The sequence below is a fragment of the Phaenicophaeus curvirostris genome, chromosome 3 (genome assembly GCF_032191515.1).
Source record: "Phaenicophaeus curvirostris isolate KB17595 chromosome 3, BPBGC_Pcur_1.0, whole genome shotgun sequence".
In the NCBI taxonomy this organism is placed as follows: domain Eukaryota; kingdom Metazoa; phylum Chordata; class Aves; order Cuculiformes; family Cuculidae; genus Phaenicophaeus; species Phaenicophaeus curvirostris.
Window position 1 is genome coordinate 66,827,297 of NC_091394.1, and position 27,378 is coordinate 66,854,674.

General features: G+C 40.5%; 1 protein-coding gene across 1 annotated transcript in view; it reads left to right on the forward strand.

Annotated features, from left to right (window-relative positions):
• Positions 1–5,822: 5,822 nt before the first annotated feature.
• HNF4G (hepatocyte nuclear factor 4 gamma) overlaps positions 5,823–27,378 on the forward strand; it is a 57,974-nt gene continuing 36,418 nt past the window's right edge. Inside the window, exon 1 of the mRNA XM_069854263.1 lies at positions 5,823–5,960. The gene's annotated coding sequence lies outside the window, so the exon portion shown is untranslated. The remainder of the gene's footprint in view (positions 5,961–27,378) is intronic.

The window sequence follows — 27,378 nt, forward strand, 5'->3', positions numbered from 1 at the left end:
GCATGCGTGGATTAAGGAGAATATGATGGTCAACTAAGAAAAGTAAATAAAAGTATCAGTACTGCCATGAATTTGCACCTCCACTGAAAAAGAAAAGGTGGAATAAGTTAAAAAGCATTCTTTTATACAGTTTAACACCCAAAACAGGCTCCAAAGCTGTTCTGTAATTCTTTAAATCCAGTGCCAAGCACAATGAATCCTGGGATGCTATAAAAATAGCTGGTAAACTTTAAGATTCAGGCAAAATTGAATTGTCTCATCTTCTCTGCATCTACATGAGTGTAAAAATAGCCCAGACAGACCACTCTAGTTCTAACCATCATTATAAACCCAGACAAATGGAATTTGTTTAAATAGTTCATTAGACTTCTATGGTGCTTTTTCTCCTGTGGAGCCCAACTGAAAATATTGCCAAAGTTTCCATCAGTTTATGTCATGGAGACAGAGTTGTTCCCAACTCTCAGCAAAAGATGATTTTCATATGCCATGTCTATGCTGTCAATATTAATGTATACCCACTGTTTATCAGTATACACAGCGTGAATTATATTTTCTTATCAGTCAAAGATTATTTTCTTTTGCCTTGCCTACATTTTGAATTCAATCATCCCTAACTGAATCAATGAGATGAAACAACTTTGTGTACAAATTATGTATCAGATACATGCTCATCCTCTTAATCTCTGTTCTATCCTATTTCAGTTTTGCTGTGTTCTCACCTTGGTACCGTTTAAACCTCTTTCAACCGCAATGTTCACTGCTAACTTATTCTACAGTTTCCAAGGTATCTCCCAAGACCAGTATCTTCTCAAAGGCAGTCTAAGGCGACCACTGCATACTCAAACACAGAGGGAGAAGTCTCCACTTGATTAAGAATCACTTCAGAGTAGCCCACATTGGACAGAGGATGTAGACTGGCAGATATGTGCTGACAGTGAAATCGCCACGCATATAAACCCTTTTGATTATTTTTTAGAAACCCATGAAGTATACTTTAAATCATGTTAAAGGAATCGAATAATTATAGAACAATACAACTCAGTAGTACAGACCAAGCAAAAAGCCTTTAGAAAGCTGATTTTCTAAGACTAGTGTTTTTAGATGTTGAAATACAGAAAGGGTCATTAGGCACTGGAACAGGCTGCCCAGGGAGGTGGTTGAGTCACCTTCCCTGGAGGTGTTTAAGGCACGGGTGGATGAGGCACTGGGGGGCATGGGTTAGTGTTTGATAGGAATGATTGGACTCGATGATCCAGTGGGTCTCTTCCAACCTGGTGATTCTATGATTCTATAAAAATAACTATGAAATATTTTTTGTTTCCTCCGCTGTTCATGCATGTATCTCTTGACTGTGTTTCGGGAGAAAAGGAAATTAATCACGATTTGCATAAAGCATACCATGAGCACAGTCTGGATTAAGCAATAAGATTAAAATAATATATTGAGCTACGCAGTTAGCTGTCTTTATCCAGGGAATCATTTTCATTAAATTTGTTCCGACCACACCAGGACCTGCATTTGTCCTTCTAAGCTCTTATTCCTGCTTTAGCCTAGCAGGATTTTTAATCAGAAAGACAAATAGAGTGAATGTGGTTTGTACTTTCACACATTTACTCAGCGTTAGGTTAGTGACAGTGCCCGGGATGGGGATGCGCCCCCGCGGCTGCCCCTCCCGGCGCGGCCGCTAGGTGGCGCGGCTGGGCCCGCGCGGTCCCGTTACAGAGAGCGGGGCAGCGGGAGCTCCCCCCCAGCTTGCTCCGCGGCTCCCGAGGGGAACGGTTTGGGGGGCGGGGGGGGGGGGGGGGAGGTGCAAATCATCTTAAAAGGGAGGCAGAAAATTACCACGGGCAACCGCCACGAGGCGGGTTTTGTTTCTCTGCTCTCGCAGTAAACTCTTGTAATCTGCAGGCATTAGCATAATCTTCAAAGATCTTTAGGGGGATAATCTCTGAAACGCCTCGGGTGCTCGCTTGTGAGGATCCTAAATAGGATATCGTTGGAGGGCCAGCGGTGCCCTTTGAGGTGTCTTTCTTCGGATTCGAGGGGTTCCTCTCCGCCTTGTGCTGCGGCGGACAATAATGCAATCTCCGCGCTGATAGGGGTCAGGAGAGCATCGCCGCTGTGAATACTCAAACCTGCTTTCTCGTGGGCTTTTAATTTACGAGAGGGAAAGGCGCATATTCCCCCTCGAACTTTACTTTTCGTCAAGGGTAATTATCTCCCTCGCATTTGAACTCTTCGGGAGACTAGAATGAGTTTCCAGCCATTCGATTTCCCTGCCTGAAAGGTACAGGAGCTCTTCTGCGTGAACCTTCGGAGCTCTGGAAATGAACAACCCAAGCCGCGCTTTGCAGAAATGTTCATTGCAGCGAAGGGCGTGTTCGGAGAATACAAACAGCACCCGCAGATAGTTGCCAAGGGCACCTAATACATCTTTGCATTACACCTTGAACCGGGGCGCCCGTATCTCCCGAGTTTTTATTGCACGGATCATAAATGATTGTAAAGTCTGCAAATCTTTCATGAAACCCTGGCAATTAATAGTTTAGCCAGGGAACCTTTAAAGAAAACTGCCCCTCTAATGCAGCCCTTGAAATCGGTTTATAGCCGCGTGGTGCCGGCGTAATCTCACGATTCAGAGTTTTAAGAGGTTTACAGCTTTTCTTTTTCTGTTGAAAAAAACCGCACTTTCACTCGTTTTTTCGAGGCGAGAAAACACATAACCATTAGTTAGTATCAGAATGGCATGAGCTCTCTGGTCAGGGGGAGGAGGAAGGGGCTCTGCAAGAAGCCAGCTTGAACGCTCGATACCAGGACCTGTAAAATTAGACCGCGTTTCCCATTTATGATTTCAGGTAACCGTATAAAACTAGCTGCTTCTTTAAACCGGTTTGGTCCTGATCGTTTCGTGCATTGCGCTTTTAAAGCCAGGAGCACCCCGTGACCCTAAGCGACTATGGTTCCCGGCAGCCGTTTAGATGGTTTTTGAAGGCACGTTGGGGTCCTTTATCAATTATTCGTGCTAACAAAGAAAAGGCGCTTGCCTGAAGATGGGAAAGTTTTTCAAGGGAAGCTCCTGAAAGGAGAGAAGTGCCCAGTTCCCCATAAATGATTTACGAGGGATGGATGAGTAACAGGGAACAAGCAGGTTAACGATAGGGGAATGAAGCCCCGGAGCCAGCCCCCGCAGCTCCCCCGTTTTCTCCCCCGATGAACCCCCGACCGCCTGTCTGCCCTGGCGAGGCGCGGGCAAAAGCTGCTCGGAGCAGGTCGGGGAAGGGCAGACCCTCGGGGAGGTGGCCGGGGGCTGCCCCGCGGGGTACCGGGGCGCTCGCACGGCGGGGAGGAGGGGGCTGAGCCCGCGGCCCCAGCCAGGTGGGAATCACCTACACCGCGAGCTTGCGGCTGCAGCCCGGGGCAGTCGAGCGGTTAGAGGGGCTTCTCCGAATTGGCACACGAACTATACTGCCTGGGACTCCCTCCTCGAGGTCAACGCCTGGAAACATTCGTTATCTCCGCTGCCAAAGGCTTCGTGTATTTCCTCCTCTCTCTAACCCCAGTGCCGTCTCCCAGCCCTGCCTCCTGGGATCGAGTTAGGGAGAGACGTGCTGAGCGAACAAAGAACCTCCTGCCCCCGACGGCCCTGCTGCTGCTTCCAGGGTCCCCGGGCACAGGGTCCCCGGGCACAGGGTCCCCGCCGCTGCTCTAGTGCCTCGGTTTGCATCCTTCTTCCTGGGGGAAGAAGAAAGGGCTTCGGTCCACGGGCGCCGGGGCAATTCACACCTACTGCGGCTCTTCGGGCGGCCGCACGATTTCGTCACGGAGGTGACACGTGGAAATGCTGCTTCAGAGGCAGCGCTGGCGGTGAGGTGACCGTCAAGAGACTGACTGTACGCTGCCCCCCGCTCCTCCTCAAAAAATGTTGTTGATAACTAGAAGCAGCGACCGCCTCATAAGAATCACTTAAGGAGACCGTAAAGCCGAAGTGAAAACCATTAGTTACATTAAGGTTAAATCAAACGTGGCCTTACGTGATGAGAAATGCGCGCAAATATTCCCCGCACAGGAAAAAAAAAATCCATTTACTATTCTGCAAGCTATTTGCTTATGGCACGAAGGCAGGGATGCTTATGGCACTTTCCCGCAGGAAGAAGAATAATGTTTGTATAGTGTGAAGTGACTGAAATCAAAAGGTTCTGAGCCCCCACCCCTATCAAATTTAGCCGCATCCAGATGCAAGTGTGGAAATACAGTTGCTACTGATGACCACACGGCTTTTCTATGTAAACTTTATTCTAATGAACGCAGCAAAGAAACTCCGGTCAACTTTCTTTATTCATACAAGGAAATTGGTTATTAGCCCAGGGCATATGGCTGAGATTCTCAGAAGACAGCCAAAAAACCAAGCCTCGTGTAAGTGACAGTCACTTTTTAAGGCGGCTGCGTGCGCCTGCGGATTGCTCCAAGGCGAGCTGTAGCCAGCAGCAGGAACCTTTATTTCATTGTCAGTGCTGCCCTTGCCTGCAGTATTTTATCTGCGGCAAGAGATGGGCGAGAAATCCTCAGGAACAAGTCTTCCTCGGCGACTTTTATTGGCCTTTTAAAAACCACCTTTGAAATAATACCGGAGGACTCTGGATATGTTTACACCTTTCTTGTGGCTATCTGGGCAATTATTTCCAGTGATTATTAGTGTTTCGCAAGTAAAATTCCCTTTGTTCCCTCCAAGGGACAATCGAAAGCCCCTAGAAATTGGATACAGAGTTTCCACTGGCAAACTCTGGAAATGAGGAATTGGCCACTTTAACAAGACACAGCAGCGCGGCGAGGTGGTAAGAAAGTAAAGCAAACTCGCTGGTCTCCTCACTGTGGAAACCAATCAATCATCGGCCGCTTCCACAGGCAATGAGAGCATTTTTCATACTTTTTCCCCACTCTCCTTCCTGCGCAGAGCCCGCGGTCCCTCTCCTGCGAGGGTGTCGCTCAGTCAGTGACACGGGAGTCGGGCACGGTCACGCACCCACGGCCAGACAGTCCCTTCTCCTTCATTCTTGCGTGAAAACTTCTGCCGAACAGCCTCCTCTCATCCCTCCAAGGAGCTCTCCCAGGATGATATTCGGAACGACAGGACAACACCTTCACTGCCTCGAACGATTTCCTTTCTTCCCGATGCCCCTGGGGGTGTGATATCACGGGCAAGGTGTTAATTATTGTTTCGAGCCTGTGAACGTTCAGCGTCGGAGAACAATGACAGTTATTATTTCATAAACACTTCCTCGTGTCACGACCTTCCCGATAAGAAGAGGCCGGGGAAGCGTCCCTAGCGCAGGGAGCCCAAGTTTGCGGTGGATCCCTGTATTCTGTCCTGTTTCTTTAGAGTAAAAAAGGGGGGAGGGGGGCTTTTCCCACCCTCTCGACAGCCTCAGCGGAGCCTCAGCGGACCCAGCAGGGCACCTGGGCCGCCTGCGCCTACAAACGCCGCCGGGGGGGCACGCGGGGCCGGGCCGGCAGCCGGGGGCGGCCGCTCGCCGGGCCCTTGGGCCGCAGCGGCCGCGGGAGCGAGGGGGGCGCTGTCGCGGGGCCTCGGGGTGCGGAGCGGGCACCGCGCCTCCCGCCGCTTTCGGTTTTCATTGAGGCCGCTGGTTACTGTTTAACGTCCCCACCCACGTTTCAGTTTGTTTAGTAAATCGATCCGATGCCTGGGGCTGAGGCTGCCGCCCTGTCGCCATTGAGCAAAGTTAATTCCTCCCCCCCCCCCTCGCCCCAACCTCCCGCTCCGCGCGCTCTCTCCTCCTCCTCCTCCTCCTTCCCCACCACAGCATGTGGTAAAGACGGTGCCGGGCGCACCGAAGGCACCCGGGACGCCCGCGGGGGTGCGGGGCAGGCGGGCGGCACGGAGATGCCGCCGCCCTGAGCTGCGACCGCGCCGCCGGAGGCCGAGGGACGGGGCGGCCCCGCCGGTAAGTGCCCGCGGGCGGCGGCGCCCCGAGGGACCGCGCAGCGCCGCCGGGGCCCGCCCGGCTCGCGGCAGAGCGGGCAGCAGGCGGTTTGGGACGAAAATGTTAGTTTTTTATCCAGCTTTATATTTGATAGCGATATAGTGTGGTTAACTCCTGGTCACGTGCCTCCGCGGCCGGGACGGGGTGCGCTGGTGTGTCCCGGCCGCGCTGCTCCCTGGCGCTGTGCTGGCATTCCTCACTCCTCAGCGCTCCAGCTCAAGGCTTTAGGAAGGTCTTCTAGAGGCTTTTTTGGTTTTGCCTCCCTTATTTGTTTCTCCGTTCCCGCCCTCATGATCTCACGATCACCCGCGCAGCAGGTGGACTTACAGAATCATACAGTCACCAGGGTGGAAAAGACCTCTTGGATCATTGAGTCCAACCATTCCTATCTGCCAGTAAACCATGTCCCCGAGGACCTCGTCTACATGTCTTTTAAATACCTCCAGGGATAGTGACTCAACCACCTCCCTGGGCAGGTTGTCCCAGTGCCCGATGACCCTTTCTGTGAAAAATTTGTTATGGTAGGACTGCGCCTGGTATAGAATCACTAGGTTGGAATCACTATCACAGAATCACTGCTTTGGAAAAGACCTTTGCGATCATCAAGCCCAACCGCACCTGTCCACTTATAAATAAATCAGTACCAGCTCTTGGTCAGTGTTTGATGCCCTGGTAGAGAATCCCCAAATACTTTCCTTAGGGGAAAAATAATTATAAAAGGGAAATTTTCACACATGAAATGGGCAAAGCAAGATGAGGAGTTTTACAGGCAGATCCTGCAGTGTTTCCAGTGGTTTTACAGTGTTGCAGGTGCACTGTTTACAGGGTACCTACGTTGAAAACCACCTTTCAGATGTCACACCTGTGAGTCGAACATTGGTTTCTGCACACTGACATGGGAGATACAGTCAAGCATTTTGTGAAATAAAACTGTAGGTTGCAAGAACAGTATTTTAAAGCAGCTTTTTATATTTGCAACCATGAACACTATTCCATACGAAATTATGGTGATGATTAATTGCACCTTCCTTTGTATAAGCCTTTTCTTGTACAGTTCTACACAAACTTAGATTTACTGTGATTTCTCATCCATATTACAAAGGCATTAGACATCTCCTTTGGCACTGGTGCGGAGTTTGTTAAAACTGAGTTAGTGAATAAGACTGATTATGCTATACAGCTCTCAAAGCCCCTGAGTCTTTAATGTGCTGAGAACACTAAAAAGTACTTTGTAATTCCCCATATTGCTAAAACCCAGATGTTCTTACAAGTAATATGGGTGGCATTTGAAACTTTTGTATACAGGCAGGCTATTTTTAAATGTTATGAACACTGTTTTGTTAATTTCATTCTTTTTCTCTTTCCTTTTTGTAGCCATATGCTAAGGGGAAAAGGGACAAAACGCTCCATTGTAACTCAGTCCAAACTTGTTATCCTTCAGTCACTGAAGCATTGAGGAGAAATTAGAATTTTAAAAATGATCTTTCCCTTGCCCAGTACGTGGCTTCTTAGCCGTATCTCTCTTACTGAAGCGTACCAGGCTGCCTAAAGCTCATTTCATATGTGTATTTTTTAAAAAAATAAAATCAAGTATAGGATAAGATCAAGATGCTGTTATCTTGTTCATGATGATCTTTGATTTTAGCAGCTCACACATTTGGCTGCATTTTGCAAAACGTTAAATTTACGTTTCCTTAACACAAAGCATAACTTACTCTGCACCTTATCTCACATAACTGAAGAAATATCTGTGTTCCAAATGTTCTTAGTAGTAGTAGCATGAAACTACAGCAGTGTAGAAGTCCATTGTGCATTTCCAAGATGGCTATTCTGAGTACCTGTAGGCAGCGCATAGGGAAAAGCTTCAGGCTGCATTGAGCTACCCCTGCCTGTATTCTGCCACCCACCAGGGAAGAAGATAGGAGATACGGTGAGGAAAATAGGATTCCAGTGGCCTGGATATAAGAGTTGGTTCCTTTACACACACCATTGAATTGTCTCCAGGTCAACTCAAAACCAAAAGCATTCTAGTGTAAACACATCTTTGCTATTCCCATTCCTGAAGATATGACCTAGGATTGCTTGGCCAAATTTGAATGTATGAGTCAAATCCTATTTGATCCTAGCACATTTAACAAATTGCAGTAGTGCAAGAAGAGAACTTGATTCTTGTGCTTGACGTAGCTCCTGTTTCAAACCTTGTGGCAGCATTTATATCACGTGCATATGGACTCAATACTACAAGAGGTTGGTCCCTGGTGTTTCTTCAAGCTTTTTATGACTGGAGTGGAAAAATAGGGCCCAGCACATGTCATCAGTATCACCTGCAAATCTGCATCTTGTACTTCAATTTCCACTGACTACAAGAAACAAAAAAACTACTTGAAACAATTCCTCTTAGCATTAAAAGAGACTTCCTGACAAAATTTGGGAGTTGAATCTATAAATTCACAACTAATTTAAGACTGCATCATTGGTATAATGTGATTCTGAGCTGAGCAGATTGTTGTTTTACATTTGTCGAGTATCGGAGGCTATGTACTCCATGTATTAATTGATAAACAATTTCAGTGTGCGGATTTCTCTATTTCACTGCTCAGGGATGTCTCTTGCTTGTGAGCTTTAAAATATTCTCTGATTTATTTGTTTTCATTTTTTATTTAATGAAGTGGTTCAGCTACTTGGAAGCCTTCCATTTCTGCATTTAAAAATATTAAGCTTGAAGATTAGTTTGATTTGTCTGTGTTGTGTCATGTGGATATGAGGTATGTAGTATTAGATAACTGAATAATTTTGGTAACACAGACTGGTAATGTAGACTGCTTTAGAATATAAAGAAAGGTTTTAGTTCTGTACTAAACAGTTACCTGTTGTACATGGTAATATGTTCTGTGATAGTATTTAATTTCTCAACAAAAGTATCACTGCAACATAAAGTAATATAAGGTTGTGGGAAAGCATGGTTCTTATGTTTTAATGGATCTTAATGAATGATGCATTATATAACATATAAAAACCAGAATGCCTTTCAAACAGATTAAGATGTTTGAATGTCTTGCAACAGCTTCGATTGAATCAAATATTCTTCATTTCAACTTTTCAATTTTAAAACAGCGCACCCTAAAAATCAGGTCAAAATGCTGTGTGTAATGTCAGAGCTGAGATCTATCAAACTGAAAGGCTCCAACAACATTTTCAAACCTTTTTCAATTGTCAATTTAAGTTAATTGAAAATGAAAGGTCTCGCTTTCAGGATTGGGCCATTTAAATAGAAGCCTGCTGCTTTCATTTTGTAGAAGGGCAATCTCCCTCCACATACGTGTTTTTAAAAGGTTCATTCATAATTCTCCCTTCACACTTCTATTGGAGATGACAGAATTCATTATTTTGAGTTCTTGAACTATTTTTTCTGCAACTTGGGTGATGAATTGTATGAGATCTAGTTCATAACATGGCATGGCAACTCACAAGATTTAAAATTCTCAAGGCTCGATTTCTCTCTGGCAGTCGGCTGGGAAGGGTGCAGGAAGCCTCCTTGAGCATCTTTTGCCTCTTACGAAGTAGCATGTTGTTATTTTTTTTTTATTTAATACTGACTACAAAAAGACTTCCATCCTTACTCCTTAATTTGTTAGAGGTATCCAGGCAATGCGGACATACGTTACAGACAGCAGTATACAAGGTGTTGTGTGAATTCTTCTTGTCTCCAGTTTATCTGGGAATCCAACTGCAGTAGTTCTACATAAGCAGCACTGTCTCCACTGTCTGTTCCTAGCATGGTAAAGCTTGCCTCTAGATTTCTGGTTTTTTTAATTTGCATTTAGTTCTTCATTAGAAGATTTCATGTGTATATATGACAGTACCAGCTCAAATGTGGGGATTAGTCTTAGGTGGGAGAGGGGGATTGAGCCTCCTTGGAATGGCAAATGTAATTCAGCTTGCGATTGATAGCACATCCTATGGCAATATTGCAATGAGAAACCCCTTTCTGAGAACCATTTTTGTATGAGTCCATCAGTAACCAGCTACTTGCTAACCAAAATAGGACTCACTGGCAGAAAGTTACGCAGACTGAATCTCCCTTTTTCCTTGACAACGACGACATTTTCTCATTTACCTGCTGACATGTAAATATCAACACCGGGCAACAAGTCAGAACAGTTCATACTGTCAGAGCTGGACCAGATACCTGGAGACTGCTCACCACAACAACCACATTTCCTCCCGTATCTCAGGTACTTTTTGTCCCTCCTGCACAAAATCTAGAGAGTTGGGGTTTTTTTTTTCTTTTTTTAAAAAAAGATGATTATGATGAGGAAGATGATTATTAGTATCACCTTTTTCAGTATCAAAACCCCAAAGTGTCTTGCAAACAGTGTCTTTTACTATGCCCTTTGGGATGATACTAGTTATTACTTTTGCAAGGAAATGTCAGACTTACATTACATTAGAAGAAGAAATTCTTTGAGTAGAGGTCTAGACACTACTCAGAGAAGTGAGGTGGTGACCATACTGTGATTGCATGTTAATACACACTCACTGTCCTATTTCCACACCTGATAGCCACAGTTAGGTCTTCGCTTGTGTGTGCTGTTGTAGTTCCAAGGGTAAATTATGATTTTGAAAATAGATAGGATTTTGTTCACCAAATTCCTAAGTACCTTACCTGTTTATTACTCCCCTGTTTCCAACTGCTAGGCAAGTTGAAAATTGTCTTTTCTGCTGGACTGCTTGGTAGTCATGCAGTGACCGTGTTAGGTGGGACAAGAGATCTCATATGTTGCTGGCTGTGTGTCTGGTTTCATACAATTTCTGGGCAGCTGCCCTTCGATCCATGTTTCTTCTTTTGTCCTCACAGAGATAGAAGCAGACTTTTTTTTCTTATGAACTCTGAAAACAATGCATAACTTTTACTGCTAGATCTGATTTTGGCAGTAAATGCGATCTACATAACAGGTATGTATTATCCTTATTTAATATCCTTTTTGCCTTTTGGGAGAACAGTGATATCTCTGGCTTTAATGTCCAAATCTAAAACATTTCAAAAAGATTTACATTTTTAAAGAGACTTTAATGTGTTCCAAGCCTCTTGTCTCAGTTCATGTTTTAGTCTTACCCTATATTATTGCTTTTAACTTTATTTTTTTCCTTTTTATCTGAGCTTCAGTGACTTTTTATATTAATATTAATTATGTAATTTTAATGAGTGGTTTAGGGAGACTTAGAGACAATGCTTTTTAATTTACTTCAATTCTAAAGTGCCAGAACTTGATCTAACATAAGTTCAAGGCAGAACATTAGATTTTGTCTTAATGATATGAATAACTTTGTCCGTGACAGTAAAAAGGAAAAAAATGCAGAGGAAGGCACTCAGTTTTAATATGAGATTTATTTGCTGTTTCAGAACCTTCTAGATAAATTACAGGGATATAATCTAGTCCCTTTAAGAGTTTGGTGTTGACGCACAAACTTGCATGGAAAACCAGACCATTTTACCAAAGACAAAACATTATCTGCAACAATACTTACAGTGCTAAAAAAAAAAAAAATAGGAAGCCTCCACTGGAAGCCTCCACTGCTCCAAGAGCAAAAAGTAGCCTCAGGATTAGGGGAAAGAAATTTTAGTTGTGAAACTGTAAAATGCATTAAGGTAATTGCAAGTCTATTAGGCTAACTTTGTGAGTGGTTTTTGTTTGTTTGTTTGTTTTGGCTTTTTTTTTTTAGTTTAAAGAATTCAGATGAAAAGAATGTATTTCAAATAAAAAGTACTTTACAGGATTGGTATCTCCTTAAGCATTGTTACTTAGTGTTGAGAGTAAAACATAAATGGGATGAAACATGGCCCCAGCTCCCAGGAATTTACGATCCACACTACATTTACGAATGTAGGTGCATTCTGTATTTCACAGAACACAGGTCTGGCTTTAGCTTTTGGGTTGATTTGGGGGCCATCTCAGCAAAACTTTTGAGGCTTCTGTCAGATGCCCTTGTTTGCAGATAAGCAAAAGCAGAGAAGAAACAGTACAGGTTCCTTGATGCAGGCTGATGCTTTTCATTTCCATTTTCAGGCTCAGCCAAAACAACTGAGGCAGCTTAAAGCATTAGGACTGCTTGTTTGTCCACTTCATGTCCCACCTCTCTTGAGGATCTTCGTCTCTGTAATGAAGGTGCCAGGATTAATACATATCCTTGTTTAAAGTTGAGATAGTTGTTTAAATTGCCAAATACAGGGACTCTTACATTGATCTAGTAGATGTTGAACTTCATGGCTAGGATTCAGGCACATGCCCGCTTCTGTTGTCCCCATTGAGAGGACGTGAAAGGAACGGTGAGCTCTGAGGAGAGTCAAGGCTGAAGTTTTAGTGTTTTGCAGCCAGACCTCAACAAATTGTTCTGTCAATGAAATCAGTCATTTCATTTCTTGCCAAAAAGAGTAAGCTGACTCATGAATATATAATGGTAGGGCTATTTGTCTGCTCAAAAATTGACTGAGGGCAACTGATTTTTCATTTTTAACATCATGTTGATTAGTGGTAAATAGGAGAGCAAGCAACTCCACTATAGTAATCTCTACAATAGCAAGTCCATGAAGACCTTTTTAATAATGGAGCAAACCTAGGAAACTTTAAATTTCAAGGGCAAGGAAATATTAAACAGTTTGCAGGCTCTGACTGAGAATGGCATCCATTTTTTACAAAAATTTTACCATGAATTTTGTTAGTACAGAATTTAATAGTGGAGTTTTTATCTTATGTTAATCCAATAGGTCAAGTAATTTATTTCCGAAGATATGTTTGAAGCTGAAAGAGGGTAGAAAATGAAAGACACTCACAATGGTCGTTCCCAAGTTTCTATGGTACCGGAGAGCATAAATGAGCATTTTGAAATTAAGATACATGTATGTATTGCAAAAACGTTGGCAGGGAGAAAATGAGTACAGTTTCACATGGCCTGAAGAACATATCTATAAGATCACAGAAAACTTCTTAACCCTTTATGATCTCCTTTCACAACTAGCAGCCTTGAATTTTTAAGGTTGGTCTCTTTTGCTTTTTGTAAGAGGATGAAAAGCAGCATTGTGGAGCAGTTAAAACCAATAAGGTGCTTGTTAAACCTCAGCTGTATAGGGAAGGTCATGAAGGTAAAACTTTGCTGGTACAGAAGTATTTCATTAGTTTGACAAAGTAATGTAGTTAAGTAGTTGTAGAGAAACTGCTGTTGAGAACTAGACATATTATCAAACCCAGAGAGACAACGGGCACTAGGAAGTCACTATGAAAACAGCTTCTTCGTCTGTCTTGTATGGTAATTTTAGGTAGTCAAAGTAATCAGTTTCTATTTTGTGTCATAAAATGTGCAGCAATACCAGAGCAGATACAGCTGTTCTAGGCATAGTTGTGAGAATAAAACAAGGCATTTAATACGTGCTTTATTAAACAATTCTTACTTTTTATAATTAACTTTTTCTATATTTATTTTTATTTCCAACACGCAGTCAGTGTTTAGGAATTTTAAATTAAGCAACTCTTTGCTTATTTATTATTTTTAAAAAACAATCGACACCAAAAAAAGCTAAAAGCAATAAATATTTCAATGATTTGGTTTTTGAAGTTTTTTGAAATAGACCCTTAAAACAATATTTAAAATTAAAACATAAATTTTTAAATAAAATCTGAATAAGGATTGACTAGTCTAGGTTTCAACATGATTTCAGTTTCTAGAAACTTCACTTAGAACACTTCACAATGATATCCTACATGTAGGAACATTACTGTAGACCGTTCCTTAAATAATAAAAACAAGGTTTAGTAAGCTGTGTTAAGAAACGGAGTTGGTTTTAATGAAGGGAAGAAGCCTACACTTCTAAATCCTTTGAGCAATTTCTTAGTGCCTGTTGATTGAGCCTTGATGCCTATTCTGTTTTGATACCTGTGCCTGTTTCAAACTTTCTGTGTATCTCTAAAGAACAGCTATGCACATTTTTATTTAAGCAAAATTGTAAGCTGTTTCACCTGTATGAAAGTCAAACTTGTTTTTTCCCTTTATAATTTTTTCTCCCATTTTACTACAACTGTTCAGTCCCATCAAAATTGTCTAACTGAATGAACATGAGTGAATGCAAGTTATTTACAGACTTGAGTACTAGTAAACTAGATTAGTGTGCAAAGATAATTTTTTTTCCTGTACAAAGGCTGATCACATACGCCTGATGGTTTGTGTTTGTGTGTTTGGGAGTTTGTTTGGCTTTTTTTGTTTGTTTTCTTGTGATTTTGTTTGTTTTTTGAGTTCTCCAACTGTTGCTAAAGACACAAGAAGTACAACTGGCTATGTATTAGGTATCGCTGGTTGGTGCCAGGTGCAGCAGGAAAAAAAATGTGGCATACCACATTCTTCTTGCATGGCTATAGATTTTTTCTAATCAGATACTTTGGAGATGGAGGGGGTGATTGTTGGAGGAAATTTAGTCTCTTTATGTAACTTACTCTTGGGCGAGAGCAGGAGCATTATTCTATGTGTTAGCGGATGGATTACAGTCTGTACATCTGTAGGGCTGGGGAGCTTGGCTTTAGGGCAGAAAAAGATGTAGCTAAATTGAAAACAGATTAAAATCAAGATGAGGAATTTGGTGAAGATGTGTGTAGGGCATATTTCCAAAGGCTCTGCTCTCCCACCCTGTGTTCGGAAGGGATGAAATGAAGTGTCTGGCCTCCAGCACCTGGAGTCCGTATAGCTAGGAAGATCACAGTTCAGATATCAGTCATAGCGACTGCTGAACAGGGTTGGACTATGTGGAGGTATCTTTGAAAACGGACAAAGGCTGCAAATTTGCAGTTGCTGTGCCTGGGATTCCGAGTAAGCTGCTCCCCTCAAATTTTTGGGTTTTTTTTTGGAATAAAGCACACTCCAGCTGCGTGCTAAGGAAATTTTTATATACAGCAAATGTTTCAGGAATCAGCAGGCAGTTTGCAAGCAGATGAGATGCAGGAGGAGAAGAACCAGATTGATGCTGAAATTCTGTAATATAGAAGCAGTTGAGAAAGAGCAGAGAGAAGGGGTAAATAATGAAATAAATGCTTTGTTTAGGTGCATCTCGGACTTCGGTGTTGTAAGCCTAGAACTTGCTTGAACAGCAGGGAGAAAGAAGAAGGAGATACGTTAACAGGTGTTAAAGTGTTTACAGATAAGCATCACTAAAGCTGGTGTGGTGGTTAAGATTATAGGTGAGTGATGACCTCAGGTTTGATGCTTAGGAAGTAGTAAGGTGATGACCTGGGAAAGAACAGAAGAGAGGGCTCAGAACTGAGCCTTGCAGGAGTCCAGAAAGGAAAGATTCTCTGCCTAGATGAAAATAAAATGTTGAGAGTTGAAAAATGAGTGTTTTCCAGTTAAAGTAGTAGAAATAGTTTTATGTTACAACACCACAACAGGGAAGTTTTGAAGGAGTTAGAAATGTGTATCTATTACAAGATGTATATGCTTCTGCACATTAGAGGGTTACTTATATATTGTAGCTTGTCAAGTTCATAAATGTCTAAATCTATGGCATGCTTATGGAATCACGGCAGGGTAAACCTGGTAAGAAAGAGGTACTACCCCGAAAAGTCGTGGAGAAATGCTAGCAATTTTTTACCACAACTGAAATTTTTAAAAGCTAAGCTGAAGAAATATAAAGTAGCTTTGTTAGTCAGATTTCCTATTTGCAGGTGAATAAGGAATTCTAAGTACAGCTTTTCAACAAAATGAAACTTTTAATAGTCATGGAGACTCTAGGAACCTCAGCATTGATATGCTATTATTATTATGCTGCTATCACATGGGAACGTTCTCACCAATTCTGCACACTGTTGTTGACTTCTCTGCTGACCAAAATTCGGTTAAGTGAGTTACACCAGTTTAAAATCAGAGTTATAGAAGGGAAAATTAATTCCATAATTTTTTTTTAAAATGTGCTATCATTTTGTGAAACTGATTTTTTAATTTGATGCTAACTCCCTGTGCATGTAGTTCCATTGAAGTCATTGTATAGGCTTGGCTAGGTTGTACATCAACAATGGCACATTATGGAGACAGACAATTACTTGTTCTTGATAGCCAGAATTACTTACACCCATCATGATATCACAGAGTACTTTCTGACTGTAGGTGACTTTAGTAAATTCTTTGCTCAGTCCTTTTAACTCACAGATTCATATATAGTAGGCTCGATTCCAGCATTTATAAATATTTGCTGCGTAAGTGATTTATTTTTGGTGTTTTCCACATGTTCTTTTGAAGGAAAAACTTCATAATTCAGTCCTGTGAATTACAGCTAATAAAGCTGTCTTGGGGAGGCTTTAGCAGGTGGAGCTCTGTAGAAATCTCCTGAAGGCATGTGATTGCGAGAAAAGAAATACATGCAGATCTTTGACAGAAATGACAAAGCTTTTAACAGGCAGTATAAGAAAGTGCAATACATGTCCCAAATTTTGAAACAGAAAGAAATTAATTGCTTTCTAAAAGTTCTTTAAACTGTGAGATCCTCTGCAGCTCAGCGATTTGTGCAGAGGTATAGATGACATAAATGTAAATGTTTTTCTTGCCTTCCGGATTACTAGGGCTGTTAAATGTCTGAGAGAAAACTCAGATGAGTGCAAGGGATTTCTAGGTGTTACTACTACAGTAAATAATTACTATTTATAGTAGTCATGGTTTAGCAACAGTAGTATAACATTTCAGCTGTTAGCATTTCATCTGAAAATCGCTTTTAAGATCAAGATACGTATTTCAGCCAAATCAGTGATTAACGTTGACACTCCAATGTCCCTGGAAGGAGATATTGTTTTTATTAACACTTTCTCATTCGGCAATGAGAGAGTTGATAGAACCTTCCCATAGTTCAGGTTTTCTTGATGAAGCAAAATAACTTGCAGGCCTTGTGAAATTGGGGCCCATAGGATTGGTTGTTGTCCACTTTCTCATTTGTGATTTTCTCTTTTTCATTTTGTTTGAGATTGAATTTGAGAGAGAGCTTTGTTCCGGACAGTGGTTTATGGCAGTAGGCTGAAGGGATGAGTTTTCATTGAATCATAGAACTAATACACAAAGAGAAAATATGTGAAAATTGAAATGACAAGGTAGAGTAGCTTGGTTGTTGAGGTAGATAAAATAACTAGGTTCTCAGGGAAATGAGGTGAGGGTTTTTTTTCCCCCCCGAACTAGATTTAGTTTGAACAAGAACATTTGAGATAGAAAACTTAGACACTATAAAAACTTGTTAAAAACAAACAAGCACAAAAATCGTCCTGCTTTTTCTTGTAACTGTGTATTGAAGGATCTGTAATGGTGTGATCCTGCAGTAAAGAAAAAACAAACCAGAGTCTGTTTTTTTGTTGTCAGTGTAGCAGAGCTAAAGGAATAATAGATAAATTTGATTAAAGTGGGTTTCTTTTTACTTTATTTACTATGCAACATTGCTGCCAGAGCACCTTGAAATATTGTAATGCACAGGAAAACAGGAAGTACTCAAAGATATCGGCGTGTTCTGCCAGTTCTTTTTAATCTAGAATAATAGTATATTTATTTTTCTTCCTTTTGGAGTCACTGGGGCAAGTTGTGACTGATCTAAGACATGTAGTACCCCTTTGTGAACAGAAAAATAAAGTCAGCTTGATGCAATCATGCTGCAGTACTGACAGAAATGCAGTTTTGAGCTAAAAATGCCAGGAGTGCTACCAGGGCTCTCCAGTTTCCAAGTAACTGTCCCCTCCTCTCTTATGTGGCTGGAAGACAGAGACTTATTTTCTGTTGATTAATAAGGAGTTAATTTCAGTAAAGCTTCCTTTAACTCTTTTACAAATGCTCAGGGAGAAAGCGATGGGCAGTAGCCTTGGTGGCACACTAGGGAGTTCACTGAGCCGTAGGGAATGCAGAGCTTTGTTGGGAGTGGAACAAGCCTGGGCTGAAACCCCAAGCAGAACAGTATTTCCAACGTTTTTAAGTTCTTCCTTTCAGTATCTGAAAAAAAAAGTCCATTGCAGTCAAATCTCATTGACTTTGAACTGTAACAAATTCGTCAGGTTTTGTCAGTTTGCTAAGGTTTTCTGCTGAAGTGTGATTTATGTGCTTATATATTTTTTTTTTAATTTTTGTGTTGCTTCCACTATATTCCCATGCTGTGTTGTTTACAACTACCTTGGACAATTTACTTCACTCTACAAATTACCAATCTAGCACAAAATAACCACAACCTCATTGTAGCATTTTCAGCTACCTATTACTTCACCAGTGAGGAATGGTTAACATAGTGTGACTTTACCAAGCTCTTAACTTTTCTCACATAAGCAGATGATGGCATCTTAAACTGTGCTTTCACTCTTCTGTTTTGCTGCTGGATAAAGTCTTATGTTGTTGACTTCCTTAGTTTAGAATTATCTGTGGAGCTATACAAAAATATATGATGGGAGAGTTTAAAAGGCAGTAATTTAATTTTCTGTTTTCTAACTGCCCCTGCATCTGAGGTTCAGGGAAGACCCCAAACTGATCTGAACCATTACTATGTTTTGTATATTACAGTGATGCTTGTTGGCCTTATGAGGCTGAATGCTGTTTCCTGCCGTTATAAAAAGGTAGCCTTTGTTCTAGGAGCTTTAGTGCTTGCTAAAGTATTATCAGTAAAGTTAATATTTCTACTACAGACACAACTTTCACAGCCCCTTTCCTTCTTTATTTACCAAAATAAATCAAGTCAGCTCCATTTTCCACACATGGAATTGCCTGGCAAAACTGGGTTAAATTTCAGAAGACAGAGTTTACATGATCAGTACATTCCCTAGGGTGACAATTTTCAAAGACAAACATGCTACACTAATATTTTTTTTTTTCTGTGTAAAATTAATCATCTTTTTCTCCTTTGAAAGTGCCAGTGCCTCTGTTCTGGGAAAGCAGATGGCTGAATGCTTGGAGATGTTAAGCAAATCATAGAATCATAATATAACCAGGTTGGAAGAGACCCACCGGATCATTGAGCCCAACCATTCCTATCAAACACGGCTAATGCAGAATTTTGACGAGCCATATTGTATAATCGAGATGTACAATGTCTGCTGTAGCCATCACAGTGTCTGTAATAAATTGTCTGAATGTTGCAAAATAGCATAGAAGTCAGATTTTTTATTTGCTTATGCAATTTCAGCAGTCCTGTTCCCCTATGCTTCTTGTTGCCACCTACTGAGGTGACTTTTTGTTTGGTGTTTATATCTGGCCCACAGGAACTTGGCTGGAAGTGAATCCTTTGAGTCTTCTGGGGACAGCTGGTTATTTGTTAAACAATTGAATGGGACTGCCAAGTTCCTTCCTTAAAAACTGCAAAGTTAATTAATCACCACAGTTAGAGCAAGAGAGCAATGAGGTATATGAAATATGAGTGAGAATAATGATTGTCACAAGAGTTAGAAGGGTTGACTGGGGTAGTATCTTCATTAAGTTCACTTTCTCATTCTTATGAAGTATAAACATCATAGATAGAAACAGGTCTGGTAACTTCCTTAAGTTTTCCCCCCTTTTCGTGAAGTTTAAGTTGCACTGCAGAGGCTGGAAGTTGTGCTGTGGTACCTGGAGCGACACACCATATTTTCTGACTAGGAGTTACTGATGAAGGAGTATGAGACTTTCAGTAAAACTATGCTTGGTTTCACCCCTATAGTAGATAATAAAGTAGACCAGAATGCTATTTTGAGGCCTCAACCACTCCCAATTTCATATAAACTTTTTTTTAATGAAGTACCTCTAGCTGTGTTTGACAATTAAACCTTTTAAAATAAACCTTTACTAGTTGGTTCAATAGCAAGTATCTCCAATCTTGTAACTTATTTTTTGTATGTAGATATACATGCATACACATACATAGACATGTATTTTATATGTGTGTGTATATGTAAGATTTACATATCTATATAAATTTCAACCCCACTAAAAATGCAGTGGTCATTGTCCAGTAATGGAGAAAAACACAGCCCCTTCCTGTAGAACATTTGATGAATGTTTTCAACTGATTTGAGAAATGAAGCTTTTTCTACAGTTAGCTTGTTTTTATTCTTATCAAAACTGTGGGGCTTTCCAATGTCAGGACTCTTGGTGGGTGGATACTTCTCAGAAGAATAGAGGACTTATCAGTGTTTGCTTAGGATCTATTTCATTGTCAGCCATAAAAGTAGCTATGCTGTCTATAGCGCTCATAAATCTTCACCTAGTCAAGGCTACTGTCTTTTTTTTTTTTCGTTGAAGCTTGCATTTAAAAAAATGAGCATAAACCAATCACATCAAGTAATTATGATCTCAAAACACCTAACTTCTTCATTGCTGGTTTTGAAATAGTTCAGTTTGCAAAATTCTCCATATTACTTCTCAGCCCTGCAACAAAATCTTTCTTTTTACTTTTATAATGAAAGCATATTGGTTGGGCACATACTCACCAGAGGGCACTGTTACACATACTCTTACAGATAATTTTTCTTTTGATGAAAATAATGTCTGGTCTTGGAAGAAATGGCGTGTTGGTGTTAGTTTTTGATGCACGCTTTTCTTAGAGGAGCAGTTGCTAGGAAGGTACTTTGAACTGTTTTAGTCTCTTTATCTAGAAGTACATTCCACTGGGCTGAGTCCAATGGGATGAGGTTTAACAAGGCCAAGTGCCAGGTCCTGCACTTGGGGCACAACAACCCTATGCAGTGCTACAGACTAGGAGAAGTCTGGCTAGAAAGCTGCCTGGAGGAGAGGGACCTGGGGGTGTTGGTTGACAGCCGACTGAACATGAGCCAGCAGTGTGCCCAGGTGGCCAAGAAGGCCAATGGCATCTTGGCTTGGATCAGAAATGGCGTGACCAGCAGGTCCAGGGACGTTATTCTCCCTCTGTACTCGGCACTGGTGAGACTGCTCCTCGAATACTGTGTTCAGTTCTGGGCCCCTCACCACAACAAGGATGTTGAGGCTCTGGAGTGAGTCCAGAGAAGAGCAACAAAGCTGGTGAAGGGGCTGGAGAACAGGCCTTATGAGGAACAGCTGAGAGAGCTGGGGTTGTTTAGCCTGGAGAAGAGGAGGCTGAGGGGAGACCTCATTGCTTCCTACAACTACCTGAAAGGAGGTTGTAGAGAGGAGGGTGCTGGCCTCTTCTCCCAAGTGACAGGGGACAGGAGGGAATGGCCTCAAACTCCGCCAGGGGAGGTTTAGGCTGGACATTAGGAAAAAAAATTTCACAGAAAGGATCATTGGGCACTGGAACAGGCTGTCCAGGGAGGTGGTTGAATCACCTTCCCTGGAGGTGCTTAAGGCACGGGTGGACGAGGTGCTAAGGGGCATGGTTTAGTGTTTGATAGGAATGGTTGGACTTGATGATCCGGTGGGTCTCTTCCAACCTGATTATTCTATGATTCCATGATTCTTCCTATTGACAAGTGGCCTTTGCTACTAAAGCTGCCATTTCTGCAAAGAGCTCATCTTTATTTGTGTGAGTTAACTACGTTATGTCAAACACTAATTTACAAGAAGTGAGTCTAATAAGTGCTGATTCTTTAGATTTCCACCAAAACAATACTAGAACAGCAAAGACATTTCTGTTGTTGGTATTAACTAGTGTTGAGGAGAGTGGGAAGGTAATATGAAGTAAAACCAGTTATTCAGTTTTGATAATTCTTATGTTTGCTGTTTATTAATTAAAAGCATAAACTAAGGCAGTATGATTACACAGGAGATCTCTGTATCTACACAGTTACATAGATTTATATTGCTGTTAGATGAATAAAGGCAGCTGAGAAAATAGATAGTGATAAAGTTTATGCTTGAGGCTATATTTTATTGTGGAAATAGGCTAATTTTGCCTTACTGTTATGTAGTTTGGTCTGATTACGTGTTTCCTGAATTTGTATTTTATTTTTCAGAGCAAAAGGTGTTTCTGGTATCCATTGAGGCTTTGGCATAAGTATGTTCACTTTACTTTGTTTTACTATTTCCCAAACCAACCCAAACCACAAAAATTAAACATATAACAAATGGACCTTCCATCATGAATGAATGCAGACATTTGTTAATAATCAGATTTCTACTGACTGTGCTCCAGCACCTATTGTTTGTGAACTTCAGTGGCTTTTTGATCATAGAGTGGATTTTTTGGTTTTAGGTTAGTCTAGACCACTGGTCTGTTTGGTGGCAGCTGCAGAAAGAGAGTTACCATCTAGAGTCTGAGGTGTCTGGGCCGCATTTGGGATGACCAGCAGTGAGGTGGCTGTCTTTGGTGGTGTGGGAGCCATCTGAAAGGCCCCAGAAAATGGAGAACCAGTACTACTCTTGCTCTGCTTTGAATGTTTTCTTTCTCACCTGTTCAGCTTTTCCACATGAGGTTCTTGCACAGAGTAGTGCTAAAATAAGCGTTACTTTCACGCTATCCACAAGCAGGACAATATTTGAAAGTATAATTATCTTAACTATCTTCTTACAGAACTATTCATATTTACTAAGCTGTCTTGCTAGTTTGTGTCTGTTACGTCACCCTGTATCCCTGTATCAAAGGACCATACATCATGGAAAACGGTAAATGCCATGAAGTCTTTTAATTTTGTTGTGGTATTTTGGTTTTTTTCCTAAAAAGGACTGTAGGTGAAATTTGTTGAAGTACAGTGTGAAAAACAAATGTGTAAATATCTAATTAAAGTTTGTTTGTTTGTTTGTTTTTCATCAGGATTGCACACTGGATAAACTTATAGTTCTTTCCAGGAAGCTCCAGGTGTAGGGAAAAGGATGTGTTATTGACATAAGTGGACCTCAGTGGACCACCTGGTGTTGTGTGCTCCCTGTGTTGTCCTGTCTTGAGAGAGCAAGCAAATGCGTTCTCCTGATGATGAGGCCAGTGAGAGGGAAGCAGGGGAGCTGCTGTCATATATAGCGAAGCTGGAATATATCGTATTTAGGAGCTTCACAGTGCTTTCTGGTTGTGATTTGAGTCTTTGCCATAGTATAATTTAATTTTACAAAAAGCCTTTGTCCAATCCCCTTGAAAAGGCACTTAAAGAAACAAAGCTATAATAGGTTAAGACAGAAGTTTTTTTCCTGGCTTAATGATTGTTTAATAGATAGAAAATCAAGGGTAGGGCTAGGATTAGGTTTAAGGTTACCTTTTGGAATGAAAGGAAATTGCTAACAAAGTCACACATATGTTTTCATCAGGACTTCTTGAAAGTAGCTTATTCATACGGTTGCGAAGATTTTGCCGCAGACCTACTGCTACAGGGTACATCTAGTGTGCATCCACATCTTGAGTACTGGATGTGGACCTGGTAACCCACTTAAAAAGATGAAAGAAAGCTTGCAAAGATACTCCTTTACACACCGTTTTAGTGCCAGTCAAGATGGCAGCCGTCACAGTGATTCTGGACAGGTTTTTGTAACTGTTTTCATTAGCTTTGGATAAGGAGCAGGGTACTAATGAGCACTGACACTTTAGATCTATCCTCCACAAACTTTGCACTGGAAATCCTAATAAAACTGATGTGTTAAAATACTCAAACAAAACTGATCTAATGAGACTTCTAAGCATGTAACTTTCTTTTCAATAAAATGTTTTGTAATTTCCGCTGTTTTTTTGCAAGCCCATTTGATTATACTTAGTACAGCCTTGATGCAGTGTGCTTGAATTGCTGTATCAGTAAGATTTGCTAAAATAAGTCACACATGAATTGTAGGCCATTATCTCTCATCTAGAATTTCATGGTGAACTTCGTACTATATATAATGTGTTTTCTCAATTGCTACTAGCTATGTTGTCTTAGTATAGCAGAACGTAGCTGACAGTACAGTTACATGCAGTTCAGAGACATGGAAACAGATTTTGAGGAAAAATGAATTTAATTGATATTTGTTATTTCAATTAATTTAAAGGCACCTAAATAAAAATTGATCATTTGTTAATTGTATGTGTTGCCCGTGAAATTCCTATCCATGTATAATAAAAAAAACCCAAACATCAAAAAAACCCAAACTTGGGCTGTTTCTTCAGGATATGTCTATCACAAAAACGGCATTTTCAAGTTTATTACTTGATGTTCATACTTTCCAAGAGTTTGTTTTGTGAAATGGTTCATGTTTACCTGGAACTGAGCTCTAATAATTGCCTGCTAGCATTTATGATTACCTTAATCATTTACAGTTAATTGACAACTGATGAGCTCTACACAAAAAAAAGGTCTAGCAAAACCAAACTCTTATTGGTACACTTCTCCAGGGAATACTTAGGACCGGGGTTATATTTTCAAAGGAGTTAATGCACCAAAAGATGAAAGTAGACATCTAGTGAAATACAGCCTACCTGTCCTACATATTGTCTCTAAAGTCATATCTTACCTGCCAGCAAGAAAGGAAGAGGGTGATCAAAACAATCAGAAATAGTTGTGGTTGCAGTTGCTATTTCTCTTTCCTGTTGGGAATGGTGGTGCATGCGACCACGTGTGTGTGTGTGTGTTAGAGGGACTCCTCTTTGATTTGGAGAAGTCTCTATAAAAGATACCTGCTCCTCTTCAGCGTCTTCTGAATACCAATGATACAGGCCTTCTCTATTTTACTCTTTCAGTTGAAAGTCATGCTTTTCAGCACGTTGGTTCCCAACAGGATGAGGACAGCAGTTATCAAGAGCTGTGGGTTCTTTTACAGTGCATATTTGCATCGTAAGGAAATACTTTGAAAAATTTCTACAGCTCCTTTTTCTGGGGGTCACCTGCTGATCGGTGGTTTGTGTCTGTTTCTCATTTTAGCTTGTCCACTGATGTTTGTTCAGAAGATGAGTTGTAAGCAGGTCTAAGATCTCTAAGCTTGCCACCTTTTTCAGTGTTTAGAACTGGTGGGGACAGAATGTTTTCTATGAAAAGAACATTGATTGGCTGGTATAGGTCACTATTTCTTCTTGCTTCTTTTTGTTTCATGTCATCTTTTCTTGTCTCATCATCACATCTCATCTGACCTCACAGTTTAATTTATTTCCTGGAGACTAGTTACTGCTTTGCACAATGTTTTCTGTGCCATCTCTTCCAATAATTACTGGGATGTTTCAACTAAAGTGAATGACAACATATAAACACATTAATAAATATTTTTATGGCATAAAACTATGGCAGAGTTTCCCTTTTGCATAAAACAACTGCAAAAATTCTGAATAAAATTTGTTTGTCTTTATACTTGCCATCAAGCTGTCATCTATTTCTAGTTCTAGACTTACTACTATTTCTTAGGAAAAAATTTTTCACAGAAAGGGTCATTGGGCACTGGAACAGGCTGGCCAGGGAGGTGGTTGAGTCCCCTTCCCTGGAGGTGTTTAAGGCACGGGTGGACGAGGTGCTGAGGGGCATGGTTTAGTGTTTGGTAGGAATGGTTGGACTCGATGATCCAGTGGGTCTCTTCCAACCTGGTGATTCTATGATTCTATTCTTTTCTTGCTCTACATATTACTAGGAGTTTTAGATATCTTTCCTCACGGGCTTGTTTGAAGGAACTATACTGAATGGTATACCTTTTTTTTTAAGACTGAATGGGATTGTGTCCTTTGTCCATTAGTGTATGTTGTTAGTGTTTCAGAGAGGGTGCTGCTTTATAATGATTTGCACATTTTGTGTGTGAATTTAGTTAATGAGTGTATACTTTATGACTACGTTCAGTTAAATATTGGAAGTTTATTGTATGATTGTATTTAGCTTAATGCAGTATATGTTGGAATATCTAGAGGAGCGTCTTGCTAAAGCAACAATCTACTAATGCTTCTGATACAATTAATATAATTAATATAATTTACATAGCTCTGACGAGCCATGATTTCATTGATGAACTTATCAGAGTGAGTGGTAGAAGTCTATGTTCATTAACACAGGAAAACAAAAACCTAATAATATTGAAAAGAATAAGGAACAAGAGGACTGACAGGAAAGGGTAACAGAATGAAAAATTTCAGGAGCTTGAGTGATTTGTAACCAGAGACATGATTAATCTCATCCAAAGGCTGTTAAAAAGATGGCTGATCATTCTGCTCCTCTCTGGTCACAAGTTCTCGAAGTGAAAAAAGATTAATCTTGTTGGCTAGCTGGGCAGGTGAACTGAACCTAATATGTTTTTTCATAGAGAAGAGGTAAAGAATTGGCAGAAACTGATGTAAAAATGAACCTGAATTCAGTGCTGCATCTAACTATTGTTCAGGCTAGGTAGAAGTTTATTTTAATTTGCTAAAGTTTTAAAGGACTTTTTTAAACTTTGATTAAGAGTTTTTCATAGTTGGATTAACTAACATTTGGTTGATTTTGAGAACCAGCCTTGCACCTTCTTTTTTTTAAAAATTTTTTCAGTGTACTATTTTGTGGATGCTTTTTCAGAAAAATTGTATATGTTAACCAGATTTTTGACTTGGCCATCATTCTTGTGATATACCTCTGATAATATTACTCTAATGAACAAAGAACTAGTTTGGTGAATGTTTACAGAATTCTGGAAGTTTTATACTTTGAAAATCCAGACTTAAATCTATTGTATTCATATAAATATGTATTTTTCAAATTTTTAATGTATCAGGATATTTCCTTAAAGATAAGTGTATTGCATTTAAATATGACTCTTGTAAAACTGTTCCTAAGCCAAACTGGATAACCTTCTCTTTCTCTGTAAATACACAAAAGCACAGTATATATATGCCTGAAGAAAATGAAATTGTTGTATAAAACTAGACATTAATTTTTCTGTGTATTTTGTTAATTTATTTACAGTGTCCAGATAAACTGACATTGATTTTCATTCTGGAAACTAAAATTGTAACTATTAATGTGAATATATTTGCTTATCCAGGAATTCAGTGCCAGCTTTTGCTATTAAGATTAGGTAAAGTACATGTTGGCCGCATTCTAACCATGAGTTCTTATAATAGTCTAAAAATGTAAGTAAACAAGCCACAGTGTATATTGGCAGTGTAATTTTTTTAAAAAGGTCATCTGCTTAAGTCAGCTACAAATCACTTTTTTTGTTGTTAGTCAAGTCTTGTTGCCACTATTTATGTTATGAAAGATCTGTTTAAATATATTAAAAATGCTTTCAGATTTTTTATTGCTGGATAATTCATACTCCATTATTGACAGCGCTTCCTGATTTATTTTTAGTTTCCATATTCAGAAAAGTCTTCTAAATTTAGGGAGGCATAAAGTTGACAAAAAGCTGCATATGTTTTTCTAACCTTCTTCCAATTGCCTGACACTTTGTCAAGAATGTAAAATTATGTAGCGGAGAGTAAAATATGGGTTAAAAAAATTCAATCATTCTGAAAAGGGGTACATTTTTGTTTTGGTTTTCTCCCATTTTCTCTGTCTTTTTTTCCTCTATCTGCCCATGT